At 42.1% G+C, this 20,533-nt stretch overlaps 1 long non-coding RNA gene across 1 annotated transcript; it reads right to left on the reverse strand.

Moving 5' to 3' along the window:
• Nucleotides 1-240: 240 nt before the first annotated feature.
• On the reverse strand, nucleotides 241-6,182 carry LOC124262509. The gene is made up of 3 exons (XR_006894615.1): nucleotides 5,923-6,182; nucleotides 3,576-3,578; nucleotides 241-251 (listed from the first exon to the last, which is right to left on the reverse strand). It is a non-coding gene; the product is annotated as an uncharacterized LOC124262509 (long non-coding RNA).
• Between the last annotated feature and the right edge of the window lie 14,351 nt (nucleotides 6,183-20,533).

Raw genomic sequence — 20,533 nt, forward strand, 5'->3', positions numbered from 1 at the left:
CACCGCTCCTGTGAAAGTAGTTAATATATAAAATAGTATTCAAGTATATTCACTATTATCCCATCTGCTTTGCCTGTTGAATGGGGGGGTGCGGTGGGGTGGGGAGGGGGGACTACAGGTTCATATCAGTCCCTGGTTTGTCTTGCCACGAGTAGGTTATAACGCTGGAGTAAAGTGGCGTCCATCATCAACTTTAAACGATGCTGAATTTGATCATACTGTTCATTGCAACCTTCACCAGCCACATTAAACTGTGTCCCAATCTCATGAAACCTTGTTTGTTTGTTGTAATCGGACCAGAAAATCCAATGACTGATACCAACCTGACCATCTGATCCCGTTCATCGCCTCTTACAACAAACATCGTAATGGTTATACCAAAGGTTATTCGAGTTCAAGAAACTTATGATTCTGTTCTGTGGATGCAAGGGAAAACAACGTGTTACAACTTTTATGTTGATTTGAAGTGATTGAGTAAGTTTTGATTTAACGCCTCTGTTTCCAGTTTTTCAGTTATCTCACGACAGAATATAAGAGGAAAATGATATTAACAGCACGTCTTCCCGCTTTGGTAAACACTACTAGACATGCAAGTATGTTTGTGTTTTATTAGAAATAGCACGGTTGCCTTCAAGTTGTATTCTGCCTTGCGTGGGGCTCCAGACGTATCGATCGTGTATGTAAATTGATGATTTAGATATTTAATTAACTGATTCACCTGACATAGTATTCAATATTTCTACATCCAGACAACTGTTTATATAGTCTCCTAGATGCTTCCCCAAGAAGATGGCTCTAGCACTTTTGCTTTCCATAGCCCTACTGGCGATGGCGGGCTACACCGGTGCCCAGTGCTTCATGGATAAAGGTCCGTTGATGAAGACGACTAATACTGGAATACTGATGTGCGAACAGTTATGTATTTCTACTGTAGGCTGTGAAAGCTTCACATACAACGTGGGCTACCTTGCCTGTGTGCTGTACGACCGACCGTCATTCCTCCTCGAAAAGAAGAAGAGGATGAAGATGTCTGGCCACACCACACTCCATGATGTAAAGGAACATTACTCTCTTGTACAACGGACCTATTGTACTAACTGTGATGGGTGAGTTCAGTCTTACGCCGCACTCAGCAATATTCAAGCTATATGGCGGCGGTCTGTAAATAATCGACTCGGGATCAGATAATCCAGTGACCAACAACATGAGCATCAATCTACGCAATTGGAAACCGATGACATGTGTCAACCAAGTCAGCGAGCCTGACCACCCGATCCCGTTAGTCGCCTCTTACGACAAGCATGGGTTACTGAAGATTACTTCTAACCCGGATCTTCACGGGCCGTACTAACTGTAGCGTAATCGGGGGTAATGGTAGCTGGTCACGATCACTGCAACGAACGTATCCAGACAGAAGGGGGGATGGGGAGGCAGAGAGGCAGGGGGGCAGGAGGTCTTCTGTCCCAGTCCCTTCACAACAATCCCAATTAACGCAAGTAGTATTTGATAATATACAGTATTCATTTTGTGGCATCTCTCGACAAGTAATCACTGGAACTATGACACTGTTAACGTCAAGTTCATACAATACAATCTAACCTGAAAAAAGCTGAGCTAAGAGTTGAATTTTGAGGAGAGACTCGAACACGTCTCTAGATTTAGGACCTAACCTTAGGAGGCAAAGCAGTCGTCAGAAGCTGGTTAAGAGGATCGGCGTGTACGTTCTTGAGAATACACACTCCCTTTTCGAAGCCTCCTAATAGTGTTAAACCCATTTATCCACAACTTTTTAAATATATATATATTATAATTTGGGTTATAATGAAAATAATTGAGTGTTGTTTTTAATGTATTTATATGTTTTTCTAGAAATTGCGAAATATGTTTCTGCAACCTAAATGGGCGTTTGTTTTTCGGGTACATTTTTCTAACAAAAGGGACATTTTCCTCGTCAATTCATATCAATTCCCTCTATTAAGATTTATACATTTTTATGAATTTAAGGTTAGTCAGTTCGTGGTAGATTTTATCAATTCATTTAAGCATTAAAAATCAACCTGTCACGTAGTCAACAGTTCACCATCATCCTCACCACTGTCACAGTCAGACTCTACGCCATTAAAATGTGGAGTGATAAATATAGAAGCATCACCACAATTGTCTTCCTCAATGATTCGCTTGAGAATCATGTCTAAATTATTCTTCACAATTGAAGTATTGTTCAAGTAAATTACACAAAAGAGCTTGTTGATATGGAAAATGTAGACATTTAAAGTGGATATTTTTAAAATTTTAACACTGATTTTGCTGCACGTCTCAAACCCGCCGCCATTTTGCTTTTGCAAACATGGCCACAGCTCCTGACACCGACTCAGGTGGAACAACTCCCAAACAACTACTCCATCCTTGCATACTACTAGCTCTCTAGCAGCTCAGCAATAAATGTCACCAGTATCTGTCAGGATAATACTGTATTTGTACGTGCATGGGGTTAATGGGTTTGTATAGTGCCACCCAACTGAGTCATTTCACTCATCCGTTTCAGTTACATTTATTCAGATGCCTTGTGCTCGGCTCTTAGAGGAGCCAAATCCAGTTACTGTACAAAGAAACTCTCTGACAATGTGAAAAATCCTTCCTTCTATCACAAATTCATGGGATCTCTACTTGGCGTAAAGAAGAATGATACCCCATTACCACCGTCCACTAATGCTCGTCTCGCCAAAGACCCGGGACAATGTGTGAAGCCTTAAGAAAGACAATTTGGATATCAATACTTTGCTGTTGTTACCCGCCGTCATATTGCTGGAATATTGCTGGAATATTGCTATAAGCGGCGTGAAACCATACTCACTCACCCATTTTAAACGTCATATTTAACACCAGTTACATTTATTCAGATGCCTTGTCCGACGAGAGGATGCGGAAGGTCTGACAGATGTCTCAGGACAAAACAGAGAGGTCCAGCATGCGTACCTTGTAGGTATTGCTTGGGAGTGCTACATTTCTCAACCACTATCTCTTGCTTGTACATGGTGATATTGACAATAACAGTCCGGTGAATAACGTAATAGCATCCTCGATAATCTCCAGGGTATACGTTACGATCACTCTCCACTATACTCTGGATACATCCAGGGCTTAGCCCGATGATTTTATTACCTCCCTTGGCTGGCTTTGCATTCGCACAGTGGCAAATCAACTAAGCCAAACAAAGATAGCGGTCACAGTCGCGAAGGTTTGTTCGCAGTGCCGCTCAGATTTTTGAGGAAATAATACAGACAAATTGACAGATCTGAAACTTTAAAAAAATATATAAAGAACTCCTTCTACCACTTTCAGAGTACCTCTGCTTCATTTGTGTTGCCAAGTTTAAACGGTTAAATAATTTAAGAAGCGAAAGTGAGTTGTGATTGGCTTGCTAATATGCTGGAAAATTTACAGAGATTGGGTGCAAAATAATGATGTCATTTGATTGACAACTGGTAATGGTTTTAAGGTCACGTTATGTTAGGACGATAAACCGATAGAATTTTGAAGGGTTTAAACCGATTCACGTCATGTCACTTATCCACGCACTGATTCACGTAATGTCACTTATCCGCGCACTGATTCACGTCATGTCACTTATCCACACACTGATTCACGTCATGTCACTTATCCACACACCAATTCACGCCATGTCACTCATTCACACATTTACTCACACAGTGCCTCTTTTCCAAACACTCGTTAACGTAACACCCAATGACCCATAAACTGATTCCCCTGACGCCTGCATTATCTAAAGAAGGAAGGATTTTATCGATCTCATTCTCATTCAACATACCCATGAGGATGCGGCAGATGTCTCCGTCCGGGCCGTAGCCCACGTTACACCTAGAGACTCCGTCGTTACAGTGGGAGTTAGGGAGGGACACACAGTCCACCTTCAGCTCACAGTCTGACCCTACCTTGGCCAACGCTGAATTTTAAGAAAACCACATTCTGAAACATAATGCTTCTGACACACTGTTCATTTCGATCAGTTTTGAAACTCAATCTAATAATAACTTTGTATACAAAACAATGATCTCGAAAACCTCCCACAAGACCAATGGAAAGAGGGCCAGGGTATATCCGAGAGCTTTCCGAGAACAGCATGAATACCTGTCGTTGTTTTTGGCAAGGGACACAAGCATAAATTTCAAGGAAGCTTCATTCAAATACTTAATCACGTCACTCATATATATTAGACATCAATATAAAGATTGGTTTGGTGTAACCAACTAACCACGTTCAGGTTAAACTCTATGATAATATATACGATTAAACAATCCAAAATGCACATGCATGAGAGTATCAAGCGTTTTTTTTTTTTATCTATCGATGTACAACATCCATACGACAAGCCTTATTGAAGTTATTGTTGATGTTTACATCAACCCTTTCATCAGTCTCATTTATTTCCCTTTCCTAAATAAGTTTCTTTCTTCTGACCACACAATAAAATATATTAAGCAAGTAGCATAATACTTGTTCTTCTGTTCTAGGGAAAAGGTTTCCACTGTTTATTGTTTAAACGGATGTGCCTAATAACTATATTATTTACTTTTAATCAATACCACTGCGAACATCCGGGTAAGAATTGATCTTCATTAACCCATGCTTGCCGTAAAAGGCGACTTACGGGATCGGTTGGTCATGCTCACTGACTTGGTTTACACATGTCATTTTATCCCAGTTGCGTAGATCGATACTCATGCTGTTTATCACTTGTTTGTCTGGTACGACCCGATTATTTACAGACCGCCGCCATATAGCTGGAATATTGCTGAGTGCAGCGTTAAACAACAAGCCACTGGTCCTGTAGAAACAGCATGGATTTTAGGGACATGTGATCACAGAATATGTTAGTTCCTCGTTTTTGCAACCACTGTTTATTTTCAAGCATATGTAATCGAGAGATTTTGTCACCTGCAACAGTTTGTACTCCAGAGATATGTCTACCTGTCAAACAGAACCAATACGATGGAGACAACCAGAACAGTTTGCGAAGAATACGCATGATAAGTACGTTTGGCGCTGTACCCTTGTTGATACTATACATAGTGGTAGTATTGTCCATGTAGACGACTATGTGCCGACCACTCCACGCAGATGTCCACTGCTCCGCCGCCACGCCCACTGCCGCTAGTTCTTTACATTTATGTGTGCTTCGCTAACTTCGCTCATATCCGCACTCCACGCAGTATAGAACCAACCGGCCTGAAATACGCCTCCGCCTACTTCGCACGCATCAGTGGTAAACTCATCATAAGATACTGGCTCACCCCAACTGCAAAGGTAGTACCATTAAACTACTACAGAAATCCGCCCACAACTGAATGTCTGCTCTGGCCTCTTTGTTTAAGGTCACGTAGTGTTGTTTATTTCTAACGGTAGTGCTTAAGTTGATCAGACGCCTGATGAACGTGCGACCGCCACGTGCTGCACGTGCAGCCCAGTTCAGCTTGCCTATCAGGCTCAGCAATTGACGCTGTGTTGTCTTCCGCTTACTGACAATGTTATGTAAACACTGATGCAATTCGGTTAGTTTCTCGTGAGACAGAGTTAGGGTACCCGTTATACTGTTGACCTGGATTCCTAGAAAAACCCTTACTTGTGTGGGAGGGACATACCTTTCGCAGTTAATTGTGAAGCCAAGGAGCTCAATGAGCTGTCTTAAACACTGTGCGGCTGTCTCCCACTCTGCCTCGGTTGCCGCTATCACTAAGAAGTCATCCAGATACACAATCGCCACGCTTGATCCCAGTTTCCTCGAACTTAGTCTTTGGAAGATTTCCGGACTTTTTGAAGCACCAAAATATAATCTTGTGTGTACCACATATGTTGCCTCGTTGTCATTTTGGAACTGCCACATTTAACCAAGAGCGTCATAACAGTCTGGATGTACAGGAACGCTACGATAAGCATGTTTGAGATCGATCTAAGCCATATACCCGTCTCTGGGTAGGAGCGAAACAGCTTTATCTATACTATGATAGGTCACATGATTCGTACACACGCAGTCGTTAACGCTCCCGCCCGCGGGCCTGCTGCAGTCGTGGATCACTCTGATGTCATTAGAGTCTGACTTGGGAACAGCACCGAGGCCACTGACGATTGTAGGCTTGTCTGCACACACTAGATAGTGAACAGTGTCGATCTCCTGCTGTACTTACTGTTGTACCTTTAGCACATTGTCGACATGGAGGGCAGATTTCACAAACGACATCAACAAGGTCTACATCCTCGTCTACTATACTAATGCCATTTCGAATACCACTTAGAATGAATTCTTCGTCAGGGTCACCCTCTAGCTCTTGTCCCAGACGTGGGCTGTGTTAGTTAGAGGGTTGGGCAGTAATTGCTACCGTCGGGTGAACTTGTTTGGTTGAGCAACAGCAGGGATGTTGTGAGTGAAGTCTGGGTGGGGACCCTGACACCGTATACACACATGAGTGAATTTACACTTGATGAATCGACACCCTGATTGATTCTGATAATTGAGCCAAATTTCTCTACCCTCGGCCGAGACTGGTTTTCTGTGGGTTTCACGCGATCGCCTATTCAAGTCTTTCTTTTCTAGATAGTAAAACATTGTGTGATAGTCTATATCCGACCACCATTTTGAAGACTCTGCCTGACTTCTTCTGTGCATGTGATCAAATAGCATAACTGAGGGGGTTGTGTGTTGCTGGAGGTAGTCGACGATGTAGGATGTGTAGGTCAGGTAGTCCAGAATATCAGACTGGCTCATGTTCTTCTCTTTAATCAGCTGCATTAGGATTCTAGAGTTTGCAGATACCCACTTCGCTACAGATACTTCGTATGGCTTTTGTCTAAACCCAGCAGAACGAATTGATAATTTCCTTCCAGAGTCTGGTAAATCTAGAAAATCCCCATTATCCTCCACTACACATTTTGGTTTTGTTAAAAGTCGTTAATATAGAGTGGTTTGCCATTGTCACCTGTCCGTTGTTCCCGGGCCGGGACTTTGTGTTCTGGGTTGGTTTGCAGGATGTCCGTCATAGTAGACGAGTCAATAGCGTCGAGGAGAGTGTTTACCTCTGTGTTGTTAGCCAGCTCACAGGGGGGTGACTGTCGTCCCGCTCTGGAGGTAGGGTGTTGAATTGGGTATCATCAGTGTCGCTATCGCCTTCTCCAGCAGCTTACGTTGAGCGCGCCTGATGTTAAGGTTTTCTGTGTCACTTTTATTTAACTCAGCCAATTCTTCAGGGTCAGAAAACTCTTCTTTAATCAGTTTATTAATGGAACCTTCATTAAATCCCTTATCTCTTAGCCATATGTCGAGTTCTTCGCTCTCTCTCTCGCTCACTCGCCATGCTGCTCATGCTCGTGCTATGCACTGACTGGGGGTCTCACGGGCCGTCTTGAGCGTGTATCTCTCCGCGCCCCAGGTCACACCACAGGCCACAGGTCACAGTCCATTAAAACAAAATAATCCCCACTTTGGCTGTTATATTTTACAGAAAATGAATGAAAGTGTGTTTGTAAGTATAATGGCACACAATTCAACTCATTTTCACTTTAATTCGGCCAATTTAGAGCAACATTACAATATCTCGCCCATGGGCCAAATATTTACTGTTGCTCAAGATCCATGTTTTTTTCATGTTTTGGAGTTTGTAAATGAATGAAAGTAAGTTCATTAGAATCATGACAGAAACTTTAAATGCTCTCGACTTAATTCGACTAATGTAGAGCGTTATTCACAAGTCTCGTCCATGTTACCTTGCATAATGCTGTTGCCAGGCTCTTCAGATAACAATATATTGCTGAGTGCGTCGTAACACTCAAATCACTCACTCAGATAATAAGATTAATGAGGTCACGCGAATGTTGATTTCAATCTTTTAAAATATGTGAAAATGTGTGAAATGTACAAAAAATATCCAACGTTAAAATAGGTGTATTTGTTACAAATTTTAGCAAAATGTCTGCTGCGGTCACAACCCCAACGAGGGAGAAAGAAATGAGATAGGTGCGATGCGCAAGGCTTCCTCCCTCGTGGGATTGCATCCAACTGTGTGCTCTCGACAAGAGCTTCCTCATTCTAAATAACCTTACTCGAACGTTTCGAGAGTTGCAAGGAAATCATAGAGGCCAGACGGGATACGAACTCACAAATTGCACAGTTGCGTGGCTGCACGACAGCAAGCTGACACCAGCAGCTAGCGAACTAAGCCGGCTATTATTCACCATGTGCAGTTCGCTGTGGAGCAGGCTGGCTGTTGACTACGTTATGTAATGTTAGTTTTGGACCGATTCCTAAATGTTTATGATCCATTGCTCCTGCATTAGTATCAATATGGTTAGAATGATGGTGTGTCGTGTCGTCTCTCTCTCTCTATCGACAGTGGTACAGCTTGGATCAATAAGTAGGTCTCAATCGCAATCTACTATCATCGTCCTCTGTGGTTTAATGGTAAAAGAGCTGGGCCTACATTCGTGAGGTCCAGCGTTCGAATCACGCTATCAGCAGAGACTTTTGCGACCTAGATGCCCTACTCAGACTGTATAGTCACCACAGCTCTGATGTTAAAATTAAAAGGGGGGTGTTTGTGAGAGACGAATTTAGGCTTTGAAATTGATGGCTGATAACATGAGAAAATACAACTCTGACATATTGTTGTATTAACTTTGTGTCTATAGCCACATAGCATACCACAACCTAATAACACACACACACAAAAATAATCATGAGAATTATCATACATTGGGCGATCAAAAAGGGACATTGTCGCGAGGTTTGGTGGCGCATTTTCTTCTGTCTCCCTCGTATTCTCCCGGCTGGTACATGTACCTAGCGCTGTTTTATTGCGACGTGCCGCTGTCCATGACGATTCGACAGATTTCATTTTGATGGCTTAGATGGGTCTCTTGCCAACGAGTCGTTGTTGATGGCAGCCACCACTCGAGGCAAACGTACGACCCATTCTTTGTTTCTGTTTCCGGGATCAATTAAATCCTGTGAGAACTGGTGAGAAAACAGGCGTTCGGCTAAGGTGTGATTGAATTTCTCGACTATGGCTTGGCTGCTGTGTGCTCCCATGAACTCGCGTCCACGATCGATTTGTAATACGGCAGGCCATTTGGTGGCGCATTTTCTTCTGTCTCCCTTGTATTCTCCCGGCTGGTACATGTACCTAGCGCTGTTTTATTGCGACGTGCCGCTGTCCATGACGATTCGACAGATTTCATTTTGATGGCTTAGATGGGTCTCTTGCCAACGAGTCGTTGTTGATGGCAGCCACCACTCGAGGCAAACGTACGACCCATTCTTTGTTTCTGTTTCCGGGATCGATTAAATCCTGTGAGAACTGGTGAGAAAACAGGCGTTCGGCTAAGGTGTGATTGAATTTCTCGACTATGGCTTGGCTGCTGTGTGCTCTGGCCATGCCTCGGCTCACCTGGACTTTGTGCTTGGCCAGCAGCTGCGACACGGCTCCCATGAACTCGCGTCCACGATCGATTTGTAATACGGCAGGCCATGTCAAGCGACTGCATTTGTATATGCGTTCTAAGGCTTTGGCGACTTCGTTCGAATCTTTCGTTGTCAACGGTTCGGCTTTCCTGTAGCGACTGGCGACGTCGACGATTGTCAGGGCGTACCTGTAGGTTTTGCACCTCACCCTGTCGTGAGGTAGAAACAGGATGTCGGCTTGGTGGACGCGATTCGGCGTTGAAATGTGAAATTTTCTTCTTGGGATGTACCGAGGCGCCGACAGGTAGACTTGCCAGATGGCTTGTTTTTTTAGCCAGGCTTTGGCTTTCTCTTCCGAGACTCTAGCGGCTTTGGCCAGTTTCAGGGGTGGCGTCCGCGCCTTTCCAGTACCCGCATGGGCTGTAATAAATTTTCTCCATGTATGTATTGTGTGCGTTTTACTATTAAATATGCGCGTGTCCATACGTTTAAGTGGTGACTCCGTCGATGGCGATCCATCGTTTCATGTCCATGGGAGACAGCGAAGTCTTGTTGATTGTCAGTCCGTATATCCTGTGTCCATCGTTTCTCAGCATGTTCATTTGGTGCTTGAACGTTTTATTCTTGAAGAGAGCTTCCTTGAATCTGGCATGCTTGATGTGGTTTTTCAACACGTGTTTTTTCACGCCTTTCGCCTTTCTGATTTCGTCGTCGTGTGCTTTCTTGATAGAGTACATCTTGGGTCTCAAGCCGACGTACTCGATCGGAGTGCCAGTGCATTCGTCCTACATCTTGCCGAGCACTTTTTTGTTGGTGGTGTCGTGCATAGGGTGATCTTTAGGGTAGTTGCTGGTGTCATACAGGTGCGTGTTTTTCTTCATGTCCTCGTACACGTCCTCTGTGCGAATTTCCATCAGCAAGGAATCCGTGTCAGTGTACAGCACTTCACACTGGTAGCCGTTCTGCTCTTTTAACTCGTTGTAGTTTAAGTCGTACATCAAGTGTTTGGATAAGTCGAGGATGCTCATCCCCATGTAAACAGGCCAGTTGAATTTCATGTGGTTTTTGTTCAGGTGCAGCGCTGCCAAGTCGTCATCGAATATTTTGCTTCGGTTGAACATCAGGCTGGCTATCAGTTTCCTGAGTTTTTCTTCCTCGGTGGATCTGACTAATTTCACGTTCACGCGTTTTCTCAAATTCTCCATCGCCTTGCCAAACACCAAGTTGTTCATGAGTTTGTACAAGTCTTTCTCGAAATCGCTGGAGGCCAGCTTTCTTAAGTCCGTGTTCATTCTGATGTAGGGCTCAATCCAGGGACTTTGATCGTACTGGAGCGCCCTGTGTATTTTCGTGAGTTTCATTCCCAGCGACAATGCAGCTGCAGGTTGCGATAGTGAACGACGTAATTTGTCTTGTTCATCAAGTTCGGCACGAGTTTTTCAATGTTAGCTGGCTTGTTGTTTCCCAGCAAGTTTTGTTGATATTCGGACATCCAGTCCGGGTTCACCGTCAATCGTTCAGGAGCTAGGGGATAGCTGTTGTGCAATTAGTGTAATTCTCGAGGGTAATCCATGTAACCTTTGTTCGAATCTGGTGCGATGCAATTCACGTCGATATCGGTTGGGTAGACCCATTCGAATCCCCCGGTGGGGAGATACTGACTCATGGCCTAGGCATACAGGTTCTTGGTGTCGAGATAGAGGATGTGTTTGGTCGGTTTGCTCGAGTCGTCACCTTTCATGTACTTGTTGTTGGCTTTGGCGTACCGTTTGGATGTCATGGAAATCCCGCCTCGCAGACCTGTTTCCACTAACAGGTGGATGATGTAATCCGTCAGTAGTTTCAGTTCCATGCCAGTCTTTTTCAACAAGGCGTCCCAAGAGAGACTGGGCGATGAGAAATACCACGCGGGGTCCAGGCCATACTGTTTCGAGCATGTTTTTCTGAATATCTCAAACAGGTCAGCCAGCAGCAGCACGTCTGTTTTCAAGTACAGGTCGTGATAATCACACAAATTCGTGCAGCCCAGTTTGTCACACACGTTGAGGGCATGATCGTCATTATCCTGTGAGATAGCTGTTAGTCTGTTGAGTTGCTGTAAAAGCAGTATATGGAGCCATTAGCGTCTCGTCGAACTTGAACCAGTCGTCCATGTATTCGTAGGGGTAGACGCCCTTCCTCAGCAGCAGAGGTCGAGTATCGTCGTCGTTGTTTCGATGGGTGATGTCGAAGTCGTTCGGGTCGTTGGCGTTCACTAGACCATCTAAGGAGAACGAGGGTTTGTGTTCCTCCAGCAGTTCGACGAGCTCGGCTTTCCTCATGCGCGAATAACCTCTGAACCCACGCTCCTTCGCTCGGAGCTTGAGTTGTTTCACACGATCCCATAAGTATAGGATATCTCAGCACGATGCTGCACATATGCCAATGACGAAATCTCAAGGTCCAAGCATTCTAAAATGTGCAAACATAGCGATCTCCGACTTTGGGGACACGCGCGGATTCAATGAACCCGCAGTCGATGGCAAACTCTATGGCTTACAACTGAAAAACAACATTAACAAGCACGCCAAACTACCCCCCTCTACTGCCGCTGGTGGTGGTGGCAAGAACAACGGCCTAGGCGATTTCATCGATACCGAAGGAGAGGTCAACAACACGCAGTACGACCTGATCCGCAACAACGAGGGCGAATGGATGATAACCCCAGCCTTCCCCCGGTAGGCTGTTCCACCAAAACGACGTTGAGACCACGGTTGTCTCCAGAAACACGCAGTACACTCTCATCTTCAACGACGACAAGAAATGGGTATAAGTGCCATCCCAAATCACACTCGGTTTGTGTTTACTAACGTCCTAAGGGGATACGTTGTGCGGCTATAAGAGACGCTAGAGGAGACCTCAGTCGAATTGTTCTCCACACTGTAAACTTAGTTTTTGGAGAGTATAAGCGAGATTTCTTTTGTATTTTTCCTTAGATGTCAAGATGTTCTGTGCACAGCATACAACTAAAATTATTGTCTTAAATCATCTAATGTTAAAAACCTAGTCCAAAATTCCCGAGTGTCACGTTTTCAGTTTTGTTCACTTTATTAGAACAGATGTTCAACCTGCACCTTGACAATCGATTGCTTTATATGTGCCATGATGAAATTCAGACAGTGAAAATGACGTGCAAAATTTTGACAACTTATTATGATCTTTTGAATAATAATCCATAGAATATACATCTGCAAACTAGTTTACCTGTTTTTAAGATTTGCAAAGTATGTATGAAATGATCATTCTGCCAAGGTGAGACTTCACGAATTATTTTAAGTTCAACCAAAATTCAATAATATCAGTACAGTTTAGATAAACATGCAAACTACTGCTGCTGTAAAGTTTTACAGAAGTTGTACATATCTCCGTTCACTCAGTTCAATCGTTTTAATTGTATCCACATGAAGACACTACGACACAAAGAGTTATACTAAAACTGACAACCTTGGTAAAACATTTGTTTTGAAGAAATGTTGTTGGAGTAATATTGGAATTCCATTTGTTCACCTACGAAGGGAAGAATGTCAGAAGATGCAACTGCACCATAGAAGCTTCTATATTCCTTACCATGTCTAATAGTATTAGAAGAAATTCGAAAGGTACATCGGTAAGGGTTATAGTGTATTTGATGCAATATTTAAAACAGGAAGTTATACAGCGAAGTAGATTGTGGTCGTCTGAAAAGGTGCCTCTAATATTGTAGGTACTTTTTGACGTTTGCAGAGTCACCATACCAGTCTCAATAAAAGCATGTATATCCTTTACCATAGAACATCCCCGAGGGTTAATAAAAGTTGTTTTATATTCTTTAAAGTGATGATTAAGCCAGAGAGGCTGGAACAGCATGTCTCATTGATCTTATTTTTACTGATTATTACAAGTGTTCGATATCATGATTTCCAAAGCTTTTTTATACAAATTCACATGAAGCAATTTCATAATGATACCCCACCGTTGATAGAGTGGACGTCCTGCAAGCCTCAATACAGTGTCACATAAACCTTCAGGCACTACGGGTTACGTGAGACATTGATAATTGAACAACTCCTGCCAAACTCAACATATTGACAATCTCTATGTTCAGATTAGGGAAATTCAAATATTAACAAAGCAAAGAGAACTTTGAACCGGATAAACACTGTGATGTCTATATAATATTTTGCTCAAAAACAGTACACTTTGATTATCCTAAAACATTCGAGGAATTTCAATTACTTACGTTTATTGGTTTGATAGAGCTGATACCAAAGGGCGTTCGCTGAATCCCTCAAACTGTTCCCGTAGAGCCACGCAAACTGGCCCAGGAGAACCGAAGTGGAAACTGACGCAATACTTGTCCTTCAGAAACTCGGACATACATTGAAGTTTGGTCAGACTGTTAACAATCCACATTTCCGACTGTGAAATTTTCTCGTCATTATAAGCATCAACTTTCTTTGCCGAAAAAGCATGATATGCTTCAGATACAGCAAGAGTTGGTAAAACCAGAAAGAGAAAAGTTCCTCTCATCATCGGTTGTTGTCTCAGCAGTTTCAACGGAAAGATCAAATTGAATTGAATCCTTCACTAAGCACCCTTAACACACACAGGCATTATCGATTATTGTTCCTGGAAACATTACTGTCGTCATCTCGACGACTTTCCTTCATAAAGATTCAGCTTTATAAATAAGAAAAAAGACGAAGCAAATAGTTCATGCTTGTGGGAATCCACAGAAAAACCATACATCATCCATAAGGGGTATTTCCAAATAACGGCATTTGGTGTCATTTACAGTTCTTTGGGTCTGTTATTTTAGGTTTAAGGAAATTAATTAACATGCGCCCTTTGGTATGTGTATAAGCATTGCCTCAAAGTTTATGTCCGCAGTCATGTGGGTATGTCTGAAAGGACACGTAGTACAGAGATAATTGCCACCCGTGTATTCAGTCTGCCGTGATCTGTAGGAACCGACACGTCTATCTTCTGTGAGGTATATAACTTCTTTGATGGTTAATGAGCATTGACGTACTTTGGCCAAACAATTACCTTTATTGTGTATGCATATTTTCCGGCTACCTTATTGGTCTAGAGGGCGGTCACGTGACCGTCGACAGAAAAGCATATTGACTCCAACCCAGGTCTGACCAAAGTCATATTGACCTGGGTTACTAAAAATACATCTTGAGAGACCCGGACGAGGACTTCGTAACTTCCTCTGATTCAACCAGTCAGATTGCCTTGCTTTACGGTATACCCGTTATGCTTCATTCTTTAACACCGAGATGACAGGTAGTAAACAAACTCGTTTTGTGGAACTTTCAGTAACTGAAGAAAATATAACTTTTGAAAATGTTGATGCAAAGCGTTTCCAGTGAGGACATATAAATCCAAAAATCATTACATTCTTGTAATCAAAATGCTTTTAGATGCACAACGTGCTTTCACAATGTAGATACTACATAATATGACAATTATAATGAGTATCAACATTGCCCATTGATTAGACATTTACGCTACTGTGTAGATTCAGTGCAGCTGCAGATGTATAAATCTATAAGGCCTAGGCCTACTGAATTATATCTACTTCAGGTATAATCCATGTTACAAACACGTGTTCCTTGATATAATGCTTCACTTTGGGAGGAGAGGGAGGGAGAACCTGGCAGCACTGAGGGTGACGGACCTAGCGGTTACCACGTACGCTGACGGAGACATGTTTGTTTACATGTGCACAGATGAACAGACTAAGAACCAGCAAGATGACGGAGACTGCGCTAGAGGGAGGATGTATGAGAAGAAAGGTATGCAATTTATTGAAAACAGCATTTTGAATATAAGCCAATATGGTTACATTGAAAGGATACATAACGCAGTTGCCACATAACGCTTGCAAGGCAACCGGAACTACATATCAAGGGACGTCACTCTCATTCAATTTCCTTCGACTGTGGTTTTTAGTCTAAGATAATACTTGTTCAAAGGTTCAAATCCACAACATGTTACATGTTTACGTATATTTATTCAACCAATTTACTAATTCTTTTAAAGATTATACAAGATGACTAGCCCGTTCTTATGTGTAGTACATAAGACTTCTGAACGAAAGCTACCCAAAGTTGTTCCAACAACCGAACTCGAGGGTGGAACATAACCAGCATTATTACCCCATTCCCCTTGGTCACAACCATCTCGGTTCAATGATGCCAAATCTGAGCATCAAGGCAGGGCTCTCCATGAAGAATACCAATCACTCACTGAGAGCGACAACAGTTCACGTCTTGGACGCAGCTCAGGTCCCTTCCCGTCATATTATGACAGTCACCGGACATAAGCCTGAATCTAGCCTAAAAACATATACTGGCTACACTGATGGGAAAGCCAAGAAGAAAGTTTCAGCATCCATAGCTGAGAAAACCTGTGATGCTGTCCCGCCTGTTGACGATATCAATAACTTTCTGAATGATGTCGACTTTGACAGACTTTTGCAAACAATTGATGTTCATGAAACTACTTACCCTGCACGTAGGCCTAATGTGCAGGTGCAGAGCAGCATGGTAAATAACTGCTTGATCCGAATGCCCGGACCTGTAATGCACGGCTGCAATGTTACCATTAACTACAATTTCTCATTGATTCTCAGATAAAGGTAGCAATTACCGTGTTCCACTTTCATAAAAATAATTGTGAATGATCAGCAAAATATTGGTTAATTATGACACCAACATACCTCTAGTTTGATTAATCGTTATTGGTGCACCCAAAAGAGCTTTGGTTAAAATTCCACATGTAGTTGAATATGACCTATCAATTCCCGTTATCGTCAGATACGTTATACAGGTTATCAAAACGTCTTGTCATATATTGATGTCGATCCTATGCTGAAACCAGCTTGTTAGATCAAATCCTTCAATACGCCGTGTTCATATTGACTGGTTATCAATGAAGAAAAGGAATATTTATGTTCTTGATTCAAATTTTATTTCAGCAAACAAAAATATCAAATGAACACTTTTCAGATCGAAGATGTATCAAATGTTTTCTCTCACATAAACACAATTTGAACCTATTAAAAGTAACTTGAAATGAATCCTAAGACATTTGCCATTCAACGCACAGTGTCTCAAAACGATTCCAACTTTATGCTTTTGCATTGCGTATCTAAATATAATCCACGTATCTGATGCCAATCCTTAACGTATCTGATTAACATAAAATAACTATTGAACACAAACGATTTAGTATAAAAACCCATATACTTCATATAATTTAGCAAAAAGCAGGCGAATTCAGTTGGCACAGTATATATTGATTCTTTAAATTTTGATTCTGATTCTTAAACTGTGATTTTTATTGCGGATGAGTTGAAATGCTCAATGTAGACTGTTTTACCAAATGAAACTGATCCGACAACCAAGTCAAATGTATTGTAACTTAGTGTAGAGGTTTGCCCTTTCTATAACACTATCTTTCTTAAATCAACTCTTCCAACGTATGTTGCAGTAAATGTCAAAATACATTTTACGTATCTGATGCTTATCAATAACATTTCAAATGATAAGGTGAGTGAGTGAGTTTAGTTTTACGCCGCACTCAGCAATATTCCAGCTATATGGCGGCGGTCTGTAAATAATCGAGTCTGGACCAGACAATCCAGTGATCAACAGCATGAGCATCGATCTGCGCAATTGGGAACCGATGACATGTGTCAACCAAGTCAGTGAAACTGACCACCCGATCCCGTTAGTCGCCTCTTACGACAAGATAGTCGCCTTTTTTATGGCAAGCCAAATGATAAGGCAAAACTCAACATCAAGTCAGTAAAACATGAACTTCTTAGTTGTCAAAGCAGGATAGGATGTGTTCCATGTCTGTAGCTGACACTGTGAACTGACGTTTTGTTTTCCCGACAGCAACCGGGTCATCAATTCAACATAGAATATCACTGAAACTGACCCACAGCTCATCAAGTCGCTGTGGCCATTTGAAGGTCGAGGTCACCCCTTTCCCATGTGTTTTCTCCATGAAGGATATCTTGGCATCAAGATCTGACTCATCTACTTCCATTACTTTTCCAATGAACCAGTTCTCATCATATCCAGCAGCCACAAATCGTCTTTCTTCTGGTACAAATGAAGCTTTTGGTAGAGAGACAGGTTGACCATTTTCGACAGCAGTTTGGTATACTACATCAGCAGTCAATTTTGGAGAAAGGTGTTTGCCAGTAAGGCACCCTTGGTAGTAGCATGATGTATGCCGTGTATGGAGAACGTCATCAATAGGGAAGACAGCATGCAGCTTCATCGTGCCTGGGATAGCCTTTGCTGAAGACGTTGCTATTTCAGCTGATGTTGTCTCCATATCAGCTGCTGAATGGAATCTGTAATTGATAGACTTCTGACTGGCCTTTGCCAATTTGAAGAAGTCGTGAGCGTCCTGGATGGTGACCTGTCCTTGTTTCACTGCATTTGCAGCCTGTCTCTTGGCTGATCCACCCAGACCATCACATGGCCCCTTGCCATGGCCACTCTCGAAGTAGTTCCAGCATGCTGTGACGTCATAAAGTGAATGGTGTTTGAGAACAGCATCAAAGATATACCTGTTCCGGTATTGAGACGAAGGGCTATCCGTCCAATAATGGATGCATTTCGTGTCAGGAATCACTTCCTTTATTTCCGGAACAAGTTTCTTCAGGATGGTGAGGACAGCCGTTGAATTGTGCTGAATGACATTAGAGATGTAACAAAGTTCTTGTGGCTTAGAACGTTCTCAACCTCTTCCTTGTAATAGACAACGGCAGGATGTAATTGTGACGTTTGTCGAATTCCAGTAGGCGCTCTGTATTTCATCCAGAGAAAGTTCTCTCCGAAGTCCATTTGGACAATGACATGATCTTTGGGAAGAGTGTTCTTTAGCTCAATCAGTGCTGAATATTGTGCTTTCACACGTGATACATGCCAGAAGAATTCTTGAGTTCCTGCTTCATAATTGTGATGAATTCGTTCTTTTCTTTGTTTATCTTTAACACCTTCATCCTTTTTTGCCGTCTATTTCCTCTCTTCCCCATTGCTCAAACTCGATCTCTTCATCTGTGATGTCAGCCAGCTGAGCAGCCATGTCTTCCTCTGACAGAGTGTTGGAGAGAGACTCTGGGGAGGAAGGCACGTGTTGACCAAGGGAGCGCAGACACTTTAGCTTCATTGCCATATTCTGGTGTTTACTACATACGCACGTGTTTCTGGATATAAAGGAAGTCAGCAAGATGTATCTAGGCCTAATTTTACAGAACGCTGAGAAAGATGTATTATTTTCGGGATACTCAGGTTTAAACTTCTCAAATATGTTTGCCAAATAATCATTGAGAATTCTTGTTTGACGTGTTTCACCATCATGCTTCTTGTGATCATTTTTGCCAGGCATGCATACACTGACATCATCTCTCTCTAGACAAGATACAACTTGCCTTTTCAGTTGCTCTCTCAAGACTGTGAGTCGGGCTCTACCTTTCAACTGTATCACTTTAGATCCAGATTTGTTCAGGTATTTCTTCGAAAACCTGTAGCTTTATTCATCTTTGATACCATTCTGTACTTTTTCACAGCTTTTCCGCAGATAACTGTAGACAGAACGTTCATAGTATTCTGTTTAAGATTAGATTGACGTGACGATTTTATTTCTTTCAGAAATGCATTAGCCATTGTGAGTTTCCTAATAACCTTCTGTGGTATTTGGCTTGGACTGAACGGTGAACACACTTGCTTTTCTCAATGCATTTGATCTTCTGACACCAGCGCTTCTCTGTTTGTTTGTTCTATTCATTAATATTGCAAGTCTCTGAATCACATATCTATCTTAGAATTACCATGACTGCCGGCAACGGGTTAACGTATCTGATGCAATTTAAACGTGACATAGGTGTTAAAATGTTGATGTATGACTTTACTTAACTTAAAGTGCGACTAATAATTGATATTATTGAATTCGTGTAAAATAATGGTTAAATAAGTTCTACAATCGCCTACACCATTGAAAATGTATGCGTCTTGGAAATTGTTTAACGTATCTGACGGTAGTTTTAGGGACAAGGAATTTTGTGAAATTTGTTTTAAATGAATGCAAATATTGGACTTAAGGCAATTTAATAGCGACTGGAAACTACTTATTTACATAACATTAGCTTACAATCTCACTTAAGCATTGAAGCAAATCAATGATGAAATGTGAAGTTATGAGAACAGTTAAAGGGACAGCGACAAAGGTCACTTTTTTGGGGGTATATAAACGCTGATGTATACGAACGTAATGATTAAATACGTCACGTAATAATATTATTTTGTTTGGCTGATGTCCACGGTAGTAAAGAAGTCGTTAAATAGTGCGTTGGGTTCATGCTTTTGCGACAAAATGTGCGGGACACTTGTAAAGTGGAATTGTGACCTTTATCTGAGAATCATTGTTCTACCAACACTCAATCTATATTCGTTTATTACATAAATAATTACATACTAATTGACAACCAACGTTACATCACAGCAAAAAACGCGGACGTCGTCAGCTCCACAGTGGCTGCACATGAAGTCAGGGCAATGTACATGACAGCCTTCATTGTTCCCATCTCTGGTTCAGATGCTGTTTGATGTTGTTAGCTTTTGTGACACTTCACGTTTTTCAAAAACAAATATCAATCGATAAAATGTTCTACTAGCACACTTCTGTTTCCTGATTGGCTGATATGTGCATGGTCGTGGCTGGCATTTACCAGTTGTACAGACCTTTGTCAGTGATTTCCAATCATATTCTACGTATTGTGTAAATGATTAGGTTATCACCTAGGAAAGTTAGTAGCGGTTTAAAATCCCATTTCTACATATCCTCATGCAGGTGTAAAAGCAGCCAATACCACCCCCTTGCTGCTTAGTGAAGTTCTAGCCAGCTATATGGTACACAATAACTTTATAGGAGAAAAGCCAGTGACTAATATCCCGATTCGTAACGCCGCCATGGAACATGTTGTCGTCAGAAAGGAAACAAAAGATCCAGAGACTC

Source organism: Haliotis rubra, unplaced genomic scaffold, assembly GCF_003918875.1.
Source record: "Haliotis rubra isolate DU_JTF1 unplaced genomic scaffold, ASM391887v1 Scf841, whole genome shotgun sequence".
Taxonomy (NCBI): domain Eukaryota; kingdom Metazoa; phylum Mollusca; class Gastropoda; order Lepetellida; family Haliotidae; genus Haliotis; species Haliotis rubra.